The following is a 22,585-nucleotide window of genomic DNA, read 5'->3' on the forward strand; positions in this document are numbered from 1 at the left end:
TAATTAAGTTTCAAGCACATGAGCTTATGAAATACTAGACCAATTGCACACAGTAGACAGTATTGTCATTTATCCCTTTTGGATGAATAATTGGCCCAATGAGGTCATGGAATTTGGTCAATGTAGCATAGCTTTTAGTATAAGAAGTTGACTTGATTCTTCATAAGGACATACCCTATTCCAGAGTCCGTTATCTGCAAAACATTGCTATCTTTTCATGAATGTTACACTACCCATAATTTCAATTATCATTGATGACAGAAAAGATGAGGATAAATTTAAGACATTAGGAAGTACGATTTTTCTATAGTTCAGACTATATATCTATTAAATTCAAACAATAATATAAGAGACAGCAAATGTTTGAGGTTTAGAGAAATTGCTTTAAATGTCATTCTGTCAACATGCAGCAATATAACCTTTGAAAGTTGTTTTTTTATTGAAAAGATAGAAGATCTGTGGAGATAGAGAACACTTCATAGCTAAAGGTACCCATACAGATAAAACAGCTTGGACATCTAATACCATTTGAAAGCTGGACTTAACAAAAGGAGTATGCCATTTAATAATAAGAAATGACTCACCATCACAATAAAACTTGTCACCCATATAAAGTGGTTTGGCTGTAACTAAAACCTACCATTAAACATACCGGATCCAAAGTTCCAGCACTGTACATTAACTGGTAACTATGCCCAAAGGTTAGGAGATATATGTTGTCCAAGGTTCAATAGAGAATGGAATGTAATACATCCAGTGTAAAAATCTGAGAAGTTTGGACTGAAAACCCTGTTAGAATTGTCCTTGTTGCAAGAGCCCTTATGCATTGGAGAGAAAATAAATCTCTGAGATTATTTGTGTCTGAAAGTGAGATGAACATCAGGACGGAGTAAGTCATTTCTCTCAGACATGCCTTAAACACTTTGCTAGCAAGATCTTTTCTACAATGTGAATTTGACTGTGTACTTTACTTGCCTAAGTTGTGCACTGTTGCTTTAACAAGCATACACAAATTTCTGCAAGGAGGCATTTGCTCTTACTTCATCTCTTAAAATGAACTCCTGCCCCGCACAAACTAAGTATCCTGCTGTTCCCTAATATGGCATGGTATTAAATGCCAACATGCTATTCTTATCTACTTTGTCTCTTTGGAATGCCCTGTTCTCCATTTACTTTTTTGAAAAAAATTCCTGATCTTACTACAAATGATAGTATAAAAGTTTCTTAATTGATTTAAAAAACAACGAAAATTGCCCAAATGGATGTTATCACTTCCTCCTTATTCTATCAATGTACCTAAGTCCTACCTCAATTATTGTATTTATCACGCTGTATCCCAAGTGTTTGCCAATTGAGTGTCCAGTCCGAGAACCAACAAAGGATATATTGCAGTGTGACATAAGTGGAAATGGGTCAAAATTCCTGATTACTAACAAAGATTAATTTTGAAATCATGCACATGACTTACTCACGTATTTTTACATCACCCAAGTTCTATATTCAAGCTCATCTAATGTGCATGAATTTATTGAAATGCAAAGCAAAAAGTATTGGGTGGTACAGAAATGAGTAGAAGCTAACTTCCTTCTACTCAATGTCAAACAATAATTTTTATATGTTTTTGTTGTAAAAATACTGTACAGAGGGGTTACAGTTACATGAGTAAGGTAATGAGTCCATTTCCTATCGAGCATTGTTACCTCCTCCTTTGTTTTTCCCCTACCATCCCTTCCCTCCTCACCTACCCAAATCCTCCCTCCCTCCTCCCAAGTTGTAAAGTTCATTTTCAACCTTGCGCATGTAATTGTAACCCCTCTGTACGGTATTTTCACAATAAAAAAAGCACTTGTGTCCTATCTTGAGGTTCATTTCACTTAGCATTGTCTTATATGGTCATATGTATATAGCTTTTGATCTTTTCTACTTGTCCTAGACATATACTAGTTATTGCAAATAAGAGATAACATGGGACCTATATTTCTTGGGCCTGGCTTACTTCACATAATATAATTTCTTTCCAAGTCTTTCCATTTCCCAAAGAATGGGGCCAGGTTATAATTTCTGATAGAGGCATAGAATTCCATTGTATATATTTCTTGATCCATTCATCTACTGAGGGGCATCTTGGTTGGTTCCATATCTTAGCTATGGTAAATAATGCTGTGATAAATGTAGTTGTTTTGGTAGCTTTAGCATGACCTTGTTAGTGATCCTTTGGGTAAATGGCCAAAAGTGAGATTGCTGGGTCATAGGGGAGCTCTATGTGGAGTCTTTTGAGGAACCTCCATACTGCTTTCCAAAGTAGTTGAACAACTTTACCCTCCCACCAACAATGCGGTAGGTTTCCCTTTTGGCCACATCCCTGCCAACATTTGTTGTTATTTGATTTCTTGATTATAGCCATTCTAACTGGAGTGAGGTAGAATCTCAATGGTACTTTAATTTGCATTTCTTTTATGGCTACAGAGGTTGAGCATTTCTTCATGGCCAATAGAGGCCATCCTTCTTTCCTCTTCAGAGAAGTTTCTCTTTAAGTCTTTAGCCCACTTATTTATTGGGCAGTTGTTTCTTTGAGGATTTGTTGTTGGAGGATTTAATTTTTTTGAGTTCCAGGTATATTTTAGATTTGAGATCCTTGTCGGTTGTATGGTAGTGAATTACTTCTCCCAATCCATGGGCTTTCTATTGATCTTTCTAGCTACATCTTTTGCCATGCAGAAGCCCTGTAGTTTCATGCAATCCCATTTGTACAATGTTTCTTTGATTTGTTGTATTTCTGTGTCTTTATTAAGAAAATTTTGGCCTGTGCCAAGGCACCCTAGTGTTTCTCCTATTCTTTCCTGTAATGGTTTCAGGGTTTCTGCTTTGATGCAGAGATCTTTGATCCAATTGGAGTTGATTCTGGTGCAGACAACCAATATTTTTAAAACTTGACAAGATCTAATTTTTTTAAGTTGTGACAGAATTTATCAGTGAAACATCTAGCACTTTGGCTTGATGGAATATATTTTACTACTTATTTGTTTTTATCATTTGTTGTTAGTCTACTCATGTTGTTGTTTATTCATGATTCAGTCTTAGTAAGGTGTATGTGTTCAGGAAGTTGTCATTTCTTCGAAGTCACCAAAGTTTTGGCACAAACCTTTTTATGAAACCATTGACACTCTTGTAGCGTAGTGTTATTGTGGAACTTTTGTGCTACTGTTTTACTTAATCTTTTCATTTTCTTAATTACTCTCAGAAAGATTTGTCAGTTTTGTTGGATTTTAAAGAACAGGTTTGGTCATGTTTTTATTTTTTATTGAAAAATTATGTCCAAAGGGGTTACAGTTACCTAAGTGAGGTAATGATTTCAAACAGTTTTATTGGCAGTGGAGCTGTAGCTCAGGTTGTAGAGCACTAGCCTTCAGTGCTAAGTCTCAGGTACAGCACCCAGTACCAGACTTTAAGCCCCCGGATCAGCACCAAATTTTTTTTGTCATTTTAAATCTCTTTTATTTCCTTCTACTCTGATTCTTATATTTGTATTATTGTTTTTCCTTCTAAAAATATGGGTCCCTTTCTTTCTATGTCCTTAAGATGAAGCCAAGTTTATTTAGTTGAGATTTTTTTGTCATTTAATGTAAGCACTCATATTTATACAAACTCTTAAAACTGATTTCCCAATCCATGTACTAATGGCTTATGCCTCTAATATTAGCTTTTCAGTGACTGAGATATGAGGATTGAGGTTCAAAGCTAGGCTAGGCAGGAAAGTCAGTGAGACTATTATATACAATAAACTACTTTTCTAAACCTTAAGGCAGAAATACAGCTATGGCTCAAGTGGTAGAGTGCTAGCCTTGAGCAAAGAAGCTCGTTGATGTTGCCCAGGCCCAGAGTTCAAACCACAAAACCAGCACAGAGAATGTTTTGGGTGGAATCTCATAAATTGTACTGCTTTCCCCCAGATTTGTCTGAATATTTATTTTTCCAATTTTTGCTTTGAATTTCTTCTTTGAGCACATGAGTGTTCAAAAATACACTGATATTATTTGGGTGGATTGTGTTTATAGGTAATACTAAATTTCTTATTTCTTAGTTGTATTTTATCATTCTCAGTTTTTCTATGTAGAAAATTATTTTTCTTACTTTACCATAATGCTAATCAGAGTGCATTAAATAATGTTTTTTGAAGTACAGCAGATGGGTATATGTTATATAGAGAAAATTTGGCTATAAAGATGCATACTGTAGTAAAAACTCTATTCCTAGCTATTTGTGATCATGAGTTTTTCCTTTTTCTTCAAGTTTTTATTATTTATTTATTTATTGTATTGTCAAGATGGTGTACAGAGGGGTTACAGTTGCATAAGTAAGGGAATAATACCTTTTTTGTCTACCTTGTTATTCCTTCCCTCATTGTTCTTCCTCTTTCCCTCACCCCAATCCCCCCCAAGTTGTACAGATCATTTCCAACATATTGTCTTGTGAATATCACTGTAACATTGGTTCCCCACTTGTCGCCTCATTCTGTTGTTCCCCTTCCCTTCCCTAATTCAGATAAATGTATGAACAGGGTACCAAAATCAAATACTGTGACAACAGGGGATATACCATAGGGGGAAGAACATACAAAAGAAACAAAAATCACACAGTGTATTTAAAACAACAACATCGAAAAACATCTTGTGTCCATGTCTTGGAGTTCATTTTGTTCAGCATCATCATATATGGTCATATGTACATATATATTGAGCTATTCTGCTCATGTTTTATCTCAGAGTCTTAAGTTTCTGCACCTACGCAATTAGAGCAATTCACAGCATTGTTGTATGTAAGTATGTATGATTTACAACAGTATATGTAAAGCCTAGCCTATCACAATGTAGGGAATTATTGATAGTGTTATTAAATATATGAAACACAAATTATATTATAGAATCCATGGAGACTTAAAAGCAATGTTATGAATTTACACATCTCAGAATTTGGTCTGGAGAGATATTATCCTAAATAAAGTGTCTAAAAAATTGTTACCCAAACAAATACAAATACAACTCTGACAGAGAAAATTTTCTTAAGAGAATACCTCCAGATTTTATGAAATACAAGTGTAACTATATATTACTTGTGAAAATATGTGTTTGCATCAATTTGCCTTGGTGTTTTTATCCAAACTGAAATAGCCATTCTGAAGACACTTTGATTTGAAGAGAACAACTAAAAATTGTGATACTGATTCACTGTGTGAAGTCAAATACATTTGGACTGGCTTTCAGGAAACAGGACACTAAAAAGGTCATTTTTTATAGCTAAAATTTACTCTGCTATAATTTTGAATAATAAATCACTGTGAAACTTACCCAAAGTTCAAAGCCTGGTTTTTCTATGCTTCCCACAGTGAATATAAATAACTTGAAGATTAATTGTAATCCATTTGAAAATAAAGCTATGTTATAAATTACATAATTGTTATCATTCATAGCATTTTGAATATTTACCAATACCCAGGGAATACAGTGTGTTAATAAATATACATATGTTCATAAACAAAAGATGACAGCCAAATTCCCCCTGTGTGAGTCTTAATACAAAAGGCCTTAAAATGTTATAAAAATAAAAACAGAATTACCCAAGTGAATTATATTCAGGAAACAATGAGAAATGTACATGCCTTTCACAGCTCCAAAAGCATTTAATTAGTAAGAAATTATGTTTCAACTCTATGGTGATGGAAAAATACCATTACTCTTGGCTTTGGAAGAGCTCAGTAAACTCTTGACCTTGCTACTCATTTCTCCATACTGCTGTTTACAATTCTCCTACATGCTCAACCTTTTGATTAGGCATTCATACTATCTATTCAGTTTTTACTTCTACTAGACATTTATCAGTTTTTAAATAGAGTTCAAAATAGACCCTGAGAATATTTTTTAATCTCATTACTTTGAGTTGAAGTAGTTTACTTGTCCCACTTTATATCAGTACCTTACTATGATCTTCTAAAATTTGTTGTTTAAGGACTTATATCATTCACTTGTTACTAATTGTAAATTATTTTGTAATTCTACTTAACTAACATATTGATTATTCCTCTGTTCCAGCCAATAATGGTCTTGGGATAAATATATTCTGCTTTGTTTGAAATAATGTTTTATTGGAATTTAATGTTGCTTTCTCATTTATAGTATATCTATGGATGTATATTATTGAGTAATTGATAGGTCATGTGACATAGAAAGTAAAAATATAAATTATTCTCTGGTCAGTTATAGAATTTATTGAGAGAGTATTTACCACATCCTCATAGTTCTCTTTCTAAGCCCTGTTTTCTTTTTTCACACCTTTACAGTGATTGAAACACTTCTCTGTGCCTTGGTTTCCTCTATTCATAGATAGATAGATAGATAGATAGATAGATAGATAGATAGATAGATAGATAGATAGATAGATAGATAGATAGATAGATATAGATATAACTCATAGATATAGATATAGATATAACTATATGTATAGTTATATCTACAGTTCTTTATTCAGTTATTCCTAGATCTTGTTACCACTGAAAAGAAATTCATATTTACATTTAGAAACTTTGTTCCATACCTTAAGTATACTTGTTTTCAATGATCAAGAGAATTAATCTAAGGATATCTTTGAAAACTCTCTACATAAAACTAATATGATAAAATACATGCCCTTAGAGATACCGAAGGGAATACAAAGACATATCTTAAGAAAACATTTGTGTTTTGAAGACTAGAGAAGACATGCAAGGCACTATCACATAATCAGAGTTAGTAGGTAAGAAGATGAATAAGATAAGATTTTGGAATCCATGAGAAGGGAAATGTGATTATAATGTCAAATGCAACCGAGAGATAAAAATGTATAGGCATTAAAGCACTGTATTAAATGTGTTATAAAATACTTGAAGGAATTTTGTCTAAATACAAGAATCTGAGCTCATTTTTATATTCTAAAAATGCACTTATTTTTCTATCACTTTCATTAGGTTGCAAAGACCTAATTTCTGGAGATATATAGAGTATTAGGAGCAATAAATTACAGTTTAAAATCAACAATTTTTCTGGACTCATACATTTATGTATGTTTTAGATAAAATATTTAAAAGGTTGAAATGAAGTCACAAACCTGAATATCTTTGTATTTAGTAGAACTGAATACAGAACAGAAATAATAAAATAATAGAGCATGTTGAACCAAAACATCATATAATTCCACTTTCTGCCATTCTTACCCTGAGATATGCTCTTTTACCAGGGATTTCTAACAACAAAAATACGCTACTAGTGGCTACTGGTGGCTCACACATGTAATCCTAGCTACTCAGGAGGTTGAGATCTGAGGAGTGAAGCCTGCCTTAGCAGGAAAGTTTGTGAGTCTTATCTCAAACTATGAAAAAGCTAGTAGTGGAGCTGTGGCTCAAGTGGTAGAACACTACCATTGAGCAAAGAAGCTAAGGGACAGCAGCTCAGCCCTGAGTTCAAGTCCCAGGGTATGAACCAAAATTAAATACATAAATAAATATGATATTGATAATTACACTTATATTACTTCTCAGTACAATGAGATTGATTAAGTTTCTCAACTTAAGTATTTTTTAATATATAAGGTGTTTTGAAGCTATAGAAACATGTTAGAATCTACTTCCATTCATTTACCAGACATTTGTTGAGGCCTAGTTACTATGTGCCAGTCATTATGCTTGAGAACAGAAATGCAACAGAATTAAGGTTAATACAGACAAAAAAGCCAGGCACCAGTGGCTCTCTCCTGTAATCCTAGCTACTCAGGAAGACTGCAGTTCAATGCCAGCGAGGTAGAAATGTTCATGAGACACTTATCTCCAAATAACCACCAGAAAACCAGAAGTGGTGTTGTGGCTCGAATGGGAGAGTGCTAGACTTGAACTGAAGAGCTCATGGACAGCACCCAGGCCCAGAGTTCAAGCCCCACAACTTACAAGAGAGAGGGGGTGAGGAGAGAGAAAGAGTAGAGAGAGAGAAGGAGGGAGAGAGGGAGAGGGAAAGAAAGGAGAGAAAAGATGTGTTCCTAATGTTTAACATGATTATTTATGGAAATAGTAAAAAAAAAAAGAAAAGGTCTATGAGAATATAAAATAATGAAATATTTTACTTCCTATGAATAATTCTACAAATTTTTGTCTCTTCAAAGTTAAAGGGTAAATCAGAGGCAGTACTTCAGACAGTTTGTACCTATGTAAACTGAAAGCAAAGGTCATACGTCCATACTTAGTTTGCTTCCTAATTTAATGCTATAGGAAAAGGCAGATAAAAGATTACAACTCATGAAAAGGGTCATAGGGGAATTGTTTGAAGATAGATTTCTAGGGGATTAGAATGTAAAGATCTTTCTTTCACTAAAGGATCAATTAGAAGACATCTAAGAAGGGCCACGCTGTGGTAAAGGAATTTGTTAAGTACAAAGAAATGGAAAAAACATTCCTCAACTCTTTGACAGAGTTAACCAGAAACATTATGGTGGATGACAGGATTGGCCAAAAGGGTGGTTTGTCTTTAGCCCACTTATTAATGTGGAGGTTGCTTTTTGGAGAATTTGTTTTTGGAGGATTTAATTTTTGAGTTCTAAGTATATTTCAGATATGAGGCCCTTGTCTGTTGAATAGCTAGTAAAGATCTTCTCCCAGTCAGTGGGCTGTCTGTTTATCTTACTAGCTATGTCTTTTGCCATGCAGAAGCTCTGCAGTTTCGTGCAATCCTAGTTGTCCAAACTTTCTTCGATTTGCTGTATTTTGGGGTCTTTATTAAAATTTCAGCCTGTGCCAAGGAGCCCTAGTGATTCTCCTCTTCCTTCTTGTAATGTTTTCAGGGTTTCTGCTTTTACTTCAAGGTCTTTGATCCATTTGGAGTTGATTATGGTGTAGGGTGATATATAAGGATATAGGTATTTAACCAATTTTGCTAGCACAATTTACTGAAGAGGCTGTTTTCCTTCCATTCTATTTTTTTGTCTCTTTATTCAAGTTTACATGACTATAGGTCTGTGAGTTCATTTCTGGGCTTTCTGTTCTAGTCCATTGGTCTTCAGTCTGTTTTTGTCCCAGTACCAAGCTGTTTTTTAATACTATGGCCTTGTAGTAGAGAGACTTCTCTGAAGAGGAAATAAGAATGGCCAATAGACATAATGAAGAAATGCTCAACTTCTCTGACCATAAAATAAATGCAAATTAAAACAATATTGAAATTCCATCTCACCCCAGTTAGAATGGCTATAATCAAGAAATCTAATAACAACAGAACCTGTAGGAATGTGGCCAGAAGGTAACCCTACTGCATTGTTGGTAGGAGTGTAAACTTGTTCAACCACTTTGGAAAGCAGTATGGAGGTTCCTCAAAAGACTCCACATAGAGCTCCCCTAGGACCCAGCAATCCTACTTATGGGCATTTACCCAAACGATCACAAACAAGGCTATGATAAAGCTACCAGCACTACAATGTTTATCACAGCAGTATTCACCATAGCTAAGATATGGAACCAACCCAGATGCCCCTCAGTAGATGAGTGGATCAAGAAAATGTGATATATATATATATATCACATTTTCTTGATATATATACATATACATACATACATATGTATATGTATACATATATATGTCAGAATTCTATGCTTCCATCAGAAAGAACAATACCACCCCATTTGTTTGGAAATGGTAAGACTTGGAAAAAACCTATTAAGTGAAGTAAGCCAGACCCAAAGAAATTTAGGTCCCATGTTTTCCCTTATTTGCAATAATTAGGATACATCTTTGTATGTTTCCCATATGGCATATCCCCTGTTGTCACTGTACTTGATTTTAATACCCTGCATCTTGTATATACATTTGTCAAATCTGGGGAGGGGAAGGGGAATAACAAAATGCTGAAAACAAGGACACAGGATGACCCATTGCAACAATGATACCCACACACAGTATACTGGAAATGAACTTTACAAATTTGGTGGGGAGGGGGAAGGGGAGTGTTAGAGGTGCTGGAGGGAAGGTATAGTAGGACAACAAGAAGGGAAATGGGTAACACTAATCTACAAATAATCTACTCATTGCCTTACTCATGTAACTGTAATCCCTCGGTCCAGCACCTTTACAATAAAATAAAATTTAAAAAGGGTTGTGTGTACAATGTTGAAATAACTAGTTTTCAATCTTGAAAAACTGTAAAAAAGTCTTAAATTCATGAAAAGGAACCAAGAAGCTCCATGAATATTTTCCTCAAGGATTTATTTGTTATATACTGACCAACATACACTGTGGATTTGAAGTTTGGGACAATGAAAAACTTGGGTTTCAATTTCATTAAGTTAATTAAGTTAATTGTCTCTTTTCTTTTTCCTTCTTGATAGACACTCCTTTTAACTTTTTACTGAAATGTAATTTTCATAGAAACATTGTGTATATCATAAAAGGATATCTTTATTTTCTTGAAAAATAAATTGAAGATATAATCAACAAACAGATTAGGACATAGAATGTTATCAGCTCTCCCTATAACCCCTTTCATTGCTCTTCTCAAGTGTCTAATATGTAATGCTAACTTAATTGTATCTGTATTTGTCTTTCTGATTGTTTCTTTTCTCTGATGAGGCCCAGGAACAATGGGCTGATTAAAAACACTGGAATATACTCCCAGGCAATAATAGAGTTTCTTTATCTCTTAGAATGCTTCACATGATTCATCCTGAGAAATGACCCACAAGAACAAGACCTGACTGAGATCACCAGCTATCCAAGTCTCTGGCCCTTGTATTTATTCCCATTTTATGTAAAATCCCTACAGTAATTCACATTTTTGAAAGCAGATTCCTCCCTTTTCTTACTCATATGGCCAGAGAATGGACTACTTACTTCCACTTGTCTCTTTGATTGGCCTTTTGGTATAAGCTGACAGGCCTGGCCTATGCCATTGCTCTAATAGTAATATTCACAAACCTATTTTGATTAGCCAATCAGTAGAGTAATTTCAGTCATTTACTGACTCAATACCATAAATTAGATATTGATGAGACAAATTAGCCATAGTTTGGGAGACTTTTAAGATCTAGCAGGATGGGGGCTGGGAAGGTGGCTCAGTGGTAGAGCACTTGCCTTGCATGCCTAAGACCCTGGGTTTGATTCCTCAGCACCACATAAGCAAAAAAAAGCCAGAAGTGGCGCTGTGGTTCAAGTGGTAGAGCGCTAGCCTTGAGCTGAAGAGCTGAGGGACAGCACCCAGGCCAAGAGTTCAGGCCCTACGACCGGACCCCCCTCCCACAAAAAAAGATCTAACAGGATGACACTGTAAAGTAAAATGATAGTTTTTGATTGATAGTAAATGATACAGAGTATGGTCCTGAGAAATATAAGCATAGTTTGAAGATGTGAAAATGAGTACTTTGAAGGTTACAAAAGTTTTACAGAGGGTGTAAAAATGGCAAAGGGTGAACCAATGCAGCAGTGATACTCACAAGACACTATTTTGGAAATCAATTTTACAATTTGGGGGGGAGAAGTGGCGGGGGAAGTGGGAGAAAATCAGTGAAATGTAACAATGTTCAACAAGAAATGTACTCAAGACCTTACTAATGTAACTGTAACCCCTCTGACATCACCCTTATAATACAATAAAATTAGACTTAAAAAAGTGTTTTAAACTTTAGGAGTCCATCTTCCCTAAACCTCTCACGAGTAAATGCATTCCAGAAGCAAGAACAAGAAGAGAGACTATTTTTGATCTGTCATATATTTACTTTTAGATCTTGCAGAACAAAGACCTTCAAATTAAGGGGTAAAAGATCTGTGAAAGGTAGTTAATGTGATAATTAGCATTTCAAAGGACAGTGATCTGCAATAGTTCTCATAGAATATGTGAAAGCTGAGTATCAAATAATGTTTAGCATGTTTTCCTGTTTCTTTGTGACTACTTATAGATCTAAAAGTCACACTCACCACTCTTTCCTTTTATCCTCTTCTATATTACTTCGTAACCATTTCTTAACATTTCTTATCTATGCTTTTCTTCTTTACAGAGGATCTAGGAGATAATTTACTTCTATTTCCAGATATTGGTTGATTTTCAGACTTCAATTGTTTGTAATAGCAAAAAAGACCATTGAGCTGAAATTTCATGTTTTCAAAGGATGAAAGCTTCTTCTAAAGTGGAATTTCCTCACAAGAAAAGAGTGGGGAGTTTTCCATGGGGTTTGAGCATGAATGTGTGTTCTCTGTTATGATTCTCACAAACTTCCAAATGGGACAACTGACATTGTTCTGGTAGATATGAATCAAGGGTTGTACCCCTCTGAAGACTTTAGAGTATTATGCAATGTTCATAACCAATACTGACAACAGACTTTATGAGACACCTTAACATATGCAGGGTGTATGTTCATAAATCTTCAACGGATTACCTAAAATTGTGAACAGCATCTAGCATTAAATAATTCCTAAACTATCATTTGACTTAGTCATGTTCAGCTTTATGATGATATGAAAGCAGTGTCAATTCAGTAGAAACCATAATTCAAATTTGGAATTTTAATCTTTTTGGCTAGCAACATTCCTGCAAATTATTCTCTGCTAATTTGGGTCAATGACATTGGGCCATCACTCCTACTCTCCACTAAACAGGCTGCCTGATTTTTCCTCTCTGGCCAATCTCTCAACTATGATGGCTCACTTGGTGTGATTCTCTAGCCTTAGAATTTTCAATGGAATATTCAGCAGGAGGAAATAACTGGTATTTTACCTTATAGCTTGTAATGTTGTATTGCTTAAATTATGTCTATATATATTATGTATTTTCAACTTAAAATATTTTCAAATTATCATGAAATAATCCATATATCTTATTTTAAATTAAGGAGCACCTATACACTTCTTTTTCTGCCTATACATACTTACCATAAACAAGAAATTATGTTGAGACACTAAGAATTAATATTAAGTAATAATAAAATAGGATAGTTGCAACAATATAATGTAATAAAAGTTTTATAAATATGCTGTCACAAATATTTTATTGTTCTGTATTCTACCTTAATGTGATAATATGAGAAGAGATGATACAATGCCTACATGTTGAGATAAGGTGACATGAACTAGAAAGGCACTGTGGTATAGCCTCAGGTTAATAATAAAAGAGAGTTGAATAAATAACAGATGCCATGACAGTCAACTTTATGATGAAGACAGCTAGTATGTGACCAGTGGACAAATAGTAGATATATTGTCGATAAAATGTGTATAAAAGCAGCATTCGCTTCCCATGCAGGATGCTACAATATGCCATGACATTTCTTCACAACACTCAGAACAGCATTTTCAAACTTTTATATTGTTTATTTGTGGAAACTTCCATGTAATATTTTGTTAGCAATTCACAGTTGAGCAAGTGATATAAAATTATAGAAAATAAAATTGAATAAGAACTAGTAGATATGTGATAACAGACATGTCAGAAGGTAACATCTCATATAATTTTAATGTTTTAAATAATAAAATGACTCATTCCAAACTCAACTTGATAAAGAGATTATGAAGTATGAAAGGGAAAGGTATAGAGTAAAAGAAGTATCCTAGAAGTAGAAGATTGTAATTTTTGTTGTTCTTTAATATATGGTAGTTGTTTATTAGCTTTCATAAAGGAAAAGAATGTAAGAGAATAGATGGGAAGAAAGAAGAAAGAGAAAAGGTAGAAGAACAGAGGTTGAGGATGACAAAAGAGGCAATGATAAACTTTTCCAACAATTGTTCTGTTTTGTTCTGTTTTTGTGTTTTGGCTTTTGTCGTTTGTTTTTGTGTCTATACTGTGGCTTGAACTCAGGGCCTGAGCACTGTCTCTTAGTTTTTCTGCTCAAGGCCAGCAATCTTTCAGTTGAACCACAGATCAGCATATGGCTTTTTGGTGATTAATTGGAGGTAAGAATCCCATGTCTTTCCTGCTGAGGATGGTTTTGTACTGTGATCCTCAGGTCTCAGCCTCAGTGTTCAAGTTTTTTTTTTCTGAATCCTCTTCCTTAAACCAGACTTACTAACTATTTGAAATATTTACTAAGGCAATATCACTGAATCTAGGTAAGAATGGTGAATTCACATCAGTCATTTCTCAACTTTACCCCATGCTCCAGCTACAAAGTAGCTATGAAAACCAATAGTATATAAATTTACCGAAAACTATTATCCTAAAAACCTCTGGTAAGGGGAAGATTGGGCTGGCACTATGAAAAACATTGTTATTATTTTTTATTATTACACATCTGCATGATATATTGTGAATTTTCATTCATTGTCACCAAATAGTCATACACAGATAGATGATAGGTAGATAGATAAGTAGGTAGGTAGAACGAGCGATACATAGATACATATAGACAGATTGCTAAATAAATAGGTAGATGGATAGATAGATGATAGATAGATAGATAGATAGATAGATAGATAGATAGATAGATAGATAGATAGATAGATAGATAGATAGATGAGTTTGGAACCACTTATAATGTCAGAAATTAAGAGGCTGTCCAAAAAATATAAATAAAGGGTTCTAATGAGGTGGACAGTCAAAGAGATATGGAAAACAACTGAAAGATTTCTCAATGGTGAAAGCTAGAATAATTTAAGCAGCTAAATGAATTTGAATTGTAACCTAAAACGTATAATACATGTTCATGGATCCATACAGAAATAAATCAGCAATCAAATAAAGACATAAATGCAGAAGAACAAACAAATCTCTTGTGTAGAATAATTCCAAAGCAGTTATGTAGATAATCCCATATATAGAAGCAATGCATAAATCCTTACTCATTGTGACTTTTAAAAATCTCCTCTAAACAAAAAGTAAGAAAAAAATGAATGATGTGTAATGAAAAATTTGACCAATGCTATCTCAGACAGGTAATCATCATGAATACTAAAAATGCTACGTATAGTTCATAGCTTATTCTTTAAGGACACCCTTATAAAATGGAAAAATATTTTGTTATATTGAAATAGTTGTACTAAGGAGTTGCCATTCAGTTTATGAATATAGTGCATCTTGATCAAGGTCACTCTTTTCACCATTCTCATTGACCCCTCCCCACTCACACATTCCCTCATATTTACTACATGTAAGGACATATATTGAATTTTTGCCATTTAATAAAATACTTTATTAATACAATGCATCTTCATCGGTATCATCCCGCCAATGTCTCCATAACCCTTCAACCTACCCCCTTCCCTTATATTTCTCAATTCTGTGTCGTAGACAATGCATTCTTGCTTGAGCTCTCCCCCATTCCTTGTTCATTCTTATATCCTTCTCCCCTTGGCCCAAACCTCCCCTCTTGTACCCATTTCTTGGTACTTACTTTGTTGGACTTTGACTTAGTCTTTTTAAAGGATCATATTATTTGTGCAATCCACAGAATATATTTCACTTCAGTTAATTTGTTTGTAACCTCATGCATAAATGTGGTGCACATACACAATGGATTCTGCTCATACATCAGAAAAAAATGCTATTGTACCATTCATAAGGAAATGGGAAAGACAAAAAAAAAGTTAAATTAAGCAAAGTAAGCCAGACCCAAAGAAACATAGATTACTTGGTTTCCCTCATTTGTGGTAGCTACAATGTACCTGCAAATCTACAAGTGAAATTTTCTTGAAAATGTAAGATTTAATCAGTATGATATTAGAAAAAGTAAGATACACTATTCTTTTTCCCATTTATACTCCTGTAAAATAAAGATACATACGTTGATTTGCTTGCTTTATGCAAGAAAATAGGAGAAATATATATCACAATAAACAAAATCTCTCTCTTATTTACTGGATACTATTGGAGCCTTTGCTATTGGAAGGTATTGTTAATAGTGAAAATACTAGATAAACCCAATACACCATTACCCATAAAATGGTAGACTCTAAAAGCAGCAGTAATATCAGAAATATACTGAGAGATATCTTGTGACCAAAATAACAAATTAAGGGAGTTCAGAAGTGAGATTTCAGATACAAGGGATCAAATTTAAATACCCTGAGACAAGGCAGGTTTGACATTTGGGATACTAAATCCTTCTATAGATTATTTTGAATTAAGCTGGGTATTGTCAGAGAACCGAGTGATCATGGGGGATAAAAAAAACAACGTAGAATGTAAAACTGCTCTGAACAGTTCTTTTCAGATACTGGATAAAAGAAGAAACAAATCACCACTTGGGTAGATATAGATAGCATCCTGTGTTTTTCTACTGATACAGTTGAATTTTGTCCACAAAGAAGTCATATTATATATATATATATATATATATATATATATATATATATATATATATGTTACTGCCAACAGTTTACTGAAATATAGGAAAGTGTTCCTTTAAAATAGTACTAAAAAAATTTAGGCTAGTCTTCATTTCCATGGCTTGAGAGAGCCAAACCCCAATTTATTGAAAGGACAGTCCATTGTTTTTGAGTATAATTTGGCCAATGTTATTCAAGAGTTAGAAATTCAGGAGAGGCTAATTACATAAAAATAGTTTTCTAGGTGGAAGAGGAATTGGAATTATAAAAGGAGTAACCTTTGACTCATATTCTGCCATCTTTGAATTGTATCCAACTGGAAAATACATTTTTTGCAGTCAAATTATACAAGACATACTATGTGGTAGAAAATGAAGTTACCTTTAAGAAATAAATATTTTGTAATGGAATTCTGCGACCTGTTCAGATACTAATTCTTTGAGATTTTCTGGAAAATAAAAACAAGAACTAAATTTTCTAAGGAAAAATATAGTTTCTTGGGTTAAAATAACATTGTAAAAATGTACCATTCCTGAAACATCTAAAATGTGCCAAGTTCTAGGCAGACACTTTACTTTCTGTATAAACATTCTGAATCTCACAAAAAATGCTTCTCAAACTTGCTTCACAGACAAAGAACAAAATTCACAGTACTTGTAAATTTCCTCAGGATAACATGAGTACTAAGTGACAATACAATGAATTGCTTCATGGCGTCAATTCACTAGGGTCCTTACAGTCCCACGCCTCCTGTTCTCAAGCAAGCTTTGTGCCAGTTCATCTCTCATAACCAATATCTCTCAGGTAACAAAAAGAAAAGTTTGGGGCTGAGTTATTAAACTTGGACAAAGACTTTTAGAAACATTCCCCAAGCATCTTCAGTACTCTTTCAAAACGTTTTCCAAATAGACTGGTTGATAGAGTCTTATTTGACATACAAGCTGACTTTGGAGATATAACACAAAAGTCAGACAGAGAGTTCTTTTAAAATCCTGATGTTTGCAGGAAGTTTTTCAACTAGATGTATTATTTGAAACTGAACAAATACACAGATGAATTAAGCTTAGCTAGGAGGTCAAAATCCAAATCTTTCCTCATAAGCCTTGTAGATGAGAACAGAGAGTACATATCACTGTGTAAATTCATATTTACAAGAGGATGAATTCCTATAAAAATAAAAATGCAAAATCCTTCTCAGAGGTAATCAGTGCTTCTTTGGTGAAAATACCAACTGTGATGAAACAAAGAAAAGAATAGTTAACCAGACTTCCACTGCTTCTTTTCTGTGTAGCTATTCTGAAGAAATACTTGGTTGCAATATACCAAAAGTACATGTATGGGGTTTTTTTAATGTTCACTCATATCAAAGTAATAGCAATCCACCAAAAAAGATATTTATCTTGAACTGAGGGAAGGAAAATATTCTTAGTCTCAAGTGATGATACAAGTTATTGAAAGGACACGATAGAAAAGTGCTATTGAGTGAAAAAGACTGAATCTTTCTTGTTAACATGAGCAGTATTCTCTTCAAATTAGATATGATCCTATCTTAGAAACTTCAAGCACTATAGAAGTTCAAATTATTTTGAGGTAATGTAAGTATATTTAGAAACACTTCCACTAAATGAAGAGAATTATTGTTTTACCAAGTGATAAACAACTATTTTTTTACTAAGAAACTATTATATAATAGTTAATGGGATAGAGTATTGTATCCATCCGTATCTGTATCTTTGTCCCTCCTAGTCAATTTATTTGTAGTCATAGAGTATGTGGTGGCAATTCTCATGCTCCTCTCTTCAGCAGTAACTATCGCTACTCCTGTGTTTAAATGGTGAACCTAAAAGTTAGAAGAAGTGTGGGTCACCTGAAAGCTGTGACATAATGTGTATTGATTTATTCCACAATGAAGACTGGATAGCTTAAATAAAGGGAATATATGTAAATGAAATCTTTTAAAACATCCTGCGTCAAAATGATCTGATTACACTCCTTGACTGCCTTAAATATCTCAAATATTGGTGACATTGACTTTCAACCTACGAAATGTAAGCCAGAGTTGGAACAATTAAATTGTTCAGCTATTTAATCCTGTTGAAATATCTTTTCAGCAACCTGAGCTATTAAAATTGTTTTTCAAAGGTCTTCATTTTATATGATCAATTACAATTTGAGTTGATTGACTGCTAAACATTGAAAACGCAGTGAACATTTTTGAAACTTTCAAAAGTTTGATAAGTATTAAAGGGCTAGGACCTTCTCTGGTTGGCAAGAAAAGGTTCACAGGTGATTTAGAAAAGAAAAATGAATGGACTGCTTTGAAATGAATGAAAATACTGAAACACCTGTGTGCTTATCATTATAAATATGGTGATTTTACCCAGTAGTACTATTCATACAGTTTTCACAAATGAAAAGGAATTCATTGGTAACTCAAATGTGCACTTTTCCCAGCATACAATATTTATGTCCATAGACAAGTTTTTCACAATTAAAAATGCTTGCTGTGATATGTATATTTTAATATATATTTTTATTGTAAAGATACTGTACAGGGGGCTCACAGTTACATGAGTAATGTAATGAATACATTTCCTATTGAACATTGTTACCCCTCCTTTGTTTTTCTTTCCCTCTCCACCTCCCCAACTCCTTCCTCCCATCCTCCCAAATTGTAAAGTTCATTTTCAACATAGTGTCTTGAATATCTCATTGTTACAGTGGGTCAACCTGTATCCTTATTTCAGCATTTTGTTATTTCTTTTTCCTTCCCCAAACTACAAAAATGTATATACAAGATGCAGGGCCCCAAAATAAAATGCAGTGTTTCTGTGTCTCTATTAAGAAAATTTCAGCCTGTGTCAAGGAAACCTAGGGTTTCTCCAATTCCTTCCTGTAATGTTTTCAGAGTGTCTGCTTTGACTCTGAAGTCTTTGATCCCTTTAGAGTTGATTTTGGTGCAGTGTGATATATAATGATGTAGCTTTAGTTTTCTACAGGTGATTAACCAATTTTGCCAAGACCATTTACTGAAGAGGCTGTCTTTCTTCCATTCTATTTATACATCTCCCTTGTTGAAGTTTAGGTGGGTATAGGTCTGTGTCATTTCTGGGTTTTCAATTCTATTCCATTGGTCCTGAGGTCTGTTCTTGTGCCAGTACCAAGCTGTTTTGATTACTATGGCTTTGTAGTAGAGTTTGAAATTTGGTATTGATATTCCTCCAGCAAAATTCTTTCTCTTATGGACCATTTTTGCTATTCGGGGTCTTTTATTGTTCCATATGAATTTTTGGATTGCTTCTTGTACTTCATTGAAGAATGAGGTTGGAATATTGGTTGGTATCGCATTGAATTTTTGGATATCCTTGGGAACTATTGCCATTTTCAAGATGTTGATCATCCCAATGCAGGTGCATGAGAGGTTTTTCCAATTTCTAAGTTCTGCTTTGATTTCCTTTTTCAGGTTTTTAAAGTTTTTTTGTTGAGGACCTTCAGTTCTTTTAAGTTATTTCCTAGGTATTCAATTTTTAGTGGGGCTATTACAGAAGGTGTTGTTTTTCTGATTTTAACTGCACTTTTCTCATTGTTGGCATACAGAAAAACCATTGATCTTATGGGGTTAATTTTATACCCTGCTACATTGCCGAAGTTTCAATTCAGCTCCAGTAATTTGGGAGTGGAGTCCGTAGAATTCTTTATAGACAAGATCATGTCATCTGCAAAGAGGAAGAGTTTTACTTCTGCTTTCCAAATTTGGATCCCCTTTATGTTTGCATCTTATTTTATTGCTGTAGGGAGGCATAAAGTCCCTGGTACAGCAGAGCTTCTTTTTGCCTACTCAAACAAACTGATTTGAGAAACCAATCGAGCCACAGGAAAACCAAACACCACAAGCAAAACAGACTACACCAAGAGACTGGTTTTGGACACAGGGGAGACACAAGATTCCCCCCCCCCACTAAAAAAATATCAAAGAACTCTTTTTTCTATCTAATATTTTAATTTTTTAAAAAAAGTGTTCTATTTTTTCATCATTTTTATTTTAGGTTTGTTTGGGTTTTTTTTCTTTTTAATTTTTTTTCCTCTTTTCAATTTTGTTCCTTTTTTTTTTTTACTTTACTTAATTGCTGTTCTGTTCATCTGCAGGTATATTCCGGCCTTCAATTATTAAACCGTATCCATTATTGTGTGCATACTTAATTCAGATATCAATTACTCAATTCAGAAACTCTCAGCTTTAACTCCATTAATGGTAGTATTATTTCTTTATGCTTATATAATCTTTTAAGTATTGCATTTCTAAAATTTTTATTTTTCATTTTTTCCATTTTCTTTATCTCATCCTTTCCTTCTATCCTTTTCTTCTTTCTGAATTTAGGTCTTGGTGATATTCCATCTCTCAATTTCCCTCCCCACAATCCTGTAATCTTATTCTCCTCATAATTCTCCCTAAACCTATTAATTTCTGGCCTGCTAACTCCTTTGATTTTCTTAGTCCATTGATACCTAGTTACTGTTGTTGAACTATATTGTATTTGTTGAACAAGATTGTATCTGTACTCATTTTGAATGAGTCAAACAATCTGTGCAACAAACAGGGCCCTGGTTTGTGCTTGCCATAAAATAGTGTTCTAGTGCAGAACTGGTTTGGTTTTCATACACAAATGGACAGCTTTGATGGCTTCAAATCTTTGTTGGATCTTTGCTTTAGATATTGTATGGACTTCTTTAATTCCTTAATTTGGTGTTCATTGTTCATTCTCAAAACCCTTAGTTAATTGGTTATAGTTTCATTGGACTCCCTTTCCTTCTGTTGGGCTTCACTCAGCATTCCCTTCGTGGCCTCCATGGATTCTTCCAACTTCTTTTTGTAGATTCCATGAATACCTATATTAATCTTTGTTTATTCTCATCCTGCTCACCCAAATCCTCAATTAATTTTTGATTTTCTTCCTAATGCTCGCAAAATTCCCGTATTAGTCTTTGGTTAGCCTCATCACGCTCATGCAGTTCCCTATCACACTCACACAAAGTCCTTTGTGGGCTTTCAATATTTTCATTCAGCATGTTAGCATGTTTACAATTTGTGTTTGTACAGCATTTTAGGAACTCTCCTCTGGATTATTCAACTGCTCTGTTGCCTGATTTGCGTTGGAGTTGAGATACCTGGACTTTCCATTTTTCTTGTGTTTCTCTGGTTTGTTCTGCCCACTCTAGTTCAGTGGGAGGGAGGTCTGTTTTGAGTATCACAGAAGAGGGAGATGGCAGTTTCCTCTAGCTTGGAGTTGCTGTGATGGAGGTAGGTTGGGGGTGGGGTTGAGGCCTGTCAGCAATCAGGAGCTTTTCCCTGAGGGGCTAGCTCCTGAGAAGCACAGCACAGCTTGGAGCAATTCTCAGAATTTATGTTTACTGAGTTATCCTCCTGAAGTTAAGTCTTCTCCATGTGCTGCAGTGGGGTGAGGAAACCTCTGGCTCTGTTTACCCAGTGAAGAAAATTACTCCTCCATGGGCAGAGCTTCCTCTGCCAGAGAAGGGCAAAGTTCCCCTGGGGTGGAACTGAGCCCTGCAGTTCAGGTTGCTTTAACCTGTTGAATGGTCCTATTGTCATCTTCCAAGGCCTAAGTTAGTCCTAGATGCTCTTGCCTGGTCTTTGTCAGTGTCAAAGGTTGAGTTCTTTTCTGGTGTTGGGGAGGGACTACCTTCCCACGGCTCTTCCCTGAGAAGGAGTGAGGATGTCTTGTGGGATACTCAGCCTTTCCCTTGGTTTCTGGGCCATCCATGCTCTGAGACTGTCTGTGGTCAGCCAGATGAAGATTTCCACTCCTTGTCAGCTCTTGCTGATAGTGAGTACAAGCACTCGCACACTGCCTCTAGTGCCTTTGTCCTGGGCTGTCTCTGTTGATACGATGGCGGTAGCACCAGCCGGCACTGGTGCGGACACTGGTGAGTGCTTGTATCTGTCTCCATTATGAAGCTGACTGAATTTTTCCTCTCTGGACAAACACTCTGTACTGTGATGGCACACTTGGTGAGACTCTCTAGCTTTGTACTTTTCACTGGAATGCTAAAACTTGTTTCTATGGGAGAGCTTGTTTAGCACCCACCTTGTCCTCCACATTCTTCCTCCAAATGCTACATATGTTTTCAATATAATAATGTTGACTTTGATTTCTGAGTAAGTAGTATTTCACAACACCCTGCTCAGAACTGTCCATGGTAGCAATGCTGGAAAATTTTAGAATCTAAAAGATTATCTTATAAAGTCTGTTTTC

Source organism: Dipodomys merriami, unplaced genomic scaffold (assembly GCF_024711535.1).
Source record: "Dipodomys merriami isolate MVZ:Mamm:240054 unplaced genomic scaffold, mDipMer1.0.p SCAF_3, whole genome shotgun sequence".
Lineage (NCBI taxonomy): Eukaryota > Metazoa > Chordata > Mammalia > Rodentia > Heteromyidae > Dipodomys > Dipodomys merriami.